The sequence below is a fragment of the Arachis duranensis genome, chromosome 3 (assembly GCF_000817695.3).
Source record: "Arachis duranensis cultivar V14167 chromosome 3, aradu.V14167.gnm2.J7QH, whole genome shotgun sequence".
Taxonomy (NCBI): domain Eukaryota; kingdom Viridiplantae; phylum Streptophyta; class Magnoliopsida; order Fabales; family Fabaceae; genus Arachis; species Arachis duranensis.
This window is the reverse complement of record NC_029774.3, coordinates 44,336,205-44,338,765: the sequence shown is the minus strand read 5'-3', so window position 1 is coordinate 44,338,765 and position 2,561 is coordinate 44,336,205. Positions and strand designations below refer to the sequence as shown.

The following is a 2,561-nucleotide window of genomic DNA, read 5'->3' as shown; positions in this document are numbered from 1 at the left end:
CCTTTCTTCTGAGTCGTCCCATTATTCACAGGATTTCTTTTAGAAGTGTACATGAACTGGTTATTTGCAACCATTTCAATGAGTTTCTGGGCTTCTGCAGGGGTTTTCAGATGAAGAGATCCACCAGCAGAATGGTCCAATGACATCTTAGACAATTTGGACAAACCATCAAAGAATATGCATATGATGCTCCATTCTAGAAGCATGTCAGAAGGACACCTTTTGGTTAATTGCTTGTATCTTTCCCAAGCTTTATAGAGGGATTCACCTTCCTTCTGTTTGAAGGTTTGGACTTTTACTCTAAGCTTGCTCATCTTTTGAGGTGCAAAGAATTTGGTCAAGCAAGCATTGACCAACTTATCCCAAGAGTTCAGGCTTTCTCTAGGTTGTGAGTCCAACCATATCCTAGCTCTGTCTCTTACAACAAGGGGAAAAACATGAGTCTGTAGACCTCGGAATCAACCCCCTTGGTCTTAACAGTATCATAGATTTGCAAAAATTCAGCTAAGAACTGATGAGGATCTTCCGATGGAAGTCCATAAAACTTGCAATTCTGCTGCATTAGAGAAACTAATTGAGGCTTTAGCTCAAAGTTGTTTACTCCAATGGCAGGAATTGAGATGCTTCTTCCATAGAAGTTGGAAGTTGGTGCCGTATAGTCACCAAGCATCTTCCTTGCATCTCTAGCATTGTTGTTGGGTCGGCTGCCATGTCTGCTTCTTTTTCAAAATTCTCTGTAAGGTCCTCTCTAGAGTGTTGTGCTTTAGCTTCTCTTAGCTTCTTCTTCAGAGTCCTTTCAGGTTCAGGATTAGCTTCAACAAAAATATTTTTATCCCTGTTGCTGCTCATATGAAAAAGAAGAGAACAAAAGAGAGTAGTGAAATCCTCTATGTCACAGTATAGAGACTCCTTGATGTGTCAGAGGAAAAGGAGTAGAAGAATAAGAAGAGAGAGAGGAGGTGAGTTCAAAAATTTTTTTAGATGAGTGGAAGAGGAATGTTAGTAATTAAATAAAATAAATAGAAAGAGAGGAGAGAGAAAGAGTTTTCGAAAATTTAAAAGAAATAACATAAAATTAGAATTTAAAACAATTAGTTAATTAAAAATATTTTTGAAAAAGGGGTTAGTGATTTTCGAAAATGAGAAGTGAAAAAGATTTGAAAATAAATTTTGAAAAAGATAAGAAGTTAGAAAAAAATGATTTTGAAATCAAAATTTAAGAAGATATGATTGAAAAAGATTTGATTGAAAAAAGATTTGATTGAAAAGATATGATTGAAAAGAAAATTAAAAAGGGAATTAAAAAGATTTGATTTTTAAAATTGATGACTTGACTAACAAGAAACTACAAGATATGATTCTAGAATTCAAAGATTGAACCTTTCTTAATAAGAAAGTAACAAACTTGAAATTTTTGAATCAAAACATTAATTGTTAGCAAGGATTTTTGAAAATGTGGAAAGATAATATTTTAAAATTATGAATTAAAACATGAAAATTTGAAAAAAATTTGAATTTGAAACGAAATTACCTCCCCTGTGTCATCCTGGCGTTAAACGCCCAGAATGCTACCTCTTTGAGTGTTTAACGCCCAGCCAGATACCCTGGCTGGCGTTTAACGCTAGAATTCCTTCCTTACTGAGCGTTTTTCTAAATGCCCAACTTTTTCTCTGTGATTTCTCTGCTGTATGTTTTGAATCTTCATTTCTCTGTATTATTTACTCGAAAAGAGATATTTTTATTTTTGAATTTTTAATGAAGAGAGAGAAAAACAACAAAATGAAATAAAACATAAAAATACAAGATCAAAACAAGTAATGCATGCAAGGACACTTTGAATGTCAAGATGAACACCAAGAACACTTTGAAGATCATGATGAACATCAAGAACATATTTTTGAAAATTTTTAAGAAAAGAAAGATATGCAAGACACCAAACTTAGAAATTTTAAATGTTTAGACACTATGGATTTGAAAATGCATATGAAAAATAAGAAAAGACACAAAACAGGAGAATTTAAAGATTAGAACAAGGAAAATCATCAAGAACAACTTGAAGATCAATGAAGAACACAATGCATGAATTTTTTTTTCGAAAACTTGAGAAAATTTGAAAACATGCAATTGACACCAAACTTAGAATTTGACACTAGACTCAAACAAGAAACATAATTTTTTATGATTTTATTAAATTTTTTGTATTTTTCAAAAATAAAAATAAAAAGCTTAAACATAAAATAAAATTACCCAATCTAAGCAACAAGATGAACCGTCAGTTGTCCAAACTCAAACAATCCCCGGCAACGGTGCCAAAAACATGGTGCACGAAATTGTGATCACACTTTTCATAACTCCGTACAACTAACCTGCAAGTGCAATGGGTGGTCTGGTGCGCGAAATTGTGAACAATACTTTTCACAACGCTCATAATCCCCGGTCATGAACCCCAAAAACTTGGTAGCTCAGTACCATGGCATTACACAACTTCGCACAACTAACCAGCAAGTGCACTGGGTCGTCCAAGTAATAAACCTTACGCGAGTAAGGGTCGATCCCACGGA

The 2,561-nt window shown here is 33.8% G+C and overlaps 1 non-coding gene across 1 annotated transcript; it reads left to right on the top strand.

Moving 5' to 3' along the window:
* The first annotated feature begins 200 nt into the window (after positions 1-200).
* LOC127746344 (small nucleolar RNA R71) lies at positions 201-308 on the top strand. The gene has a single exon (XR_008007963.1). It is a non-coding gene; the product is annotated as a small nucleolar RNA R71 (small nucleolar RNA).
* The last annotated feature ends 2,253 nt before the right edge of the window (positions 309-2,561 follow it).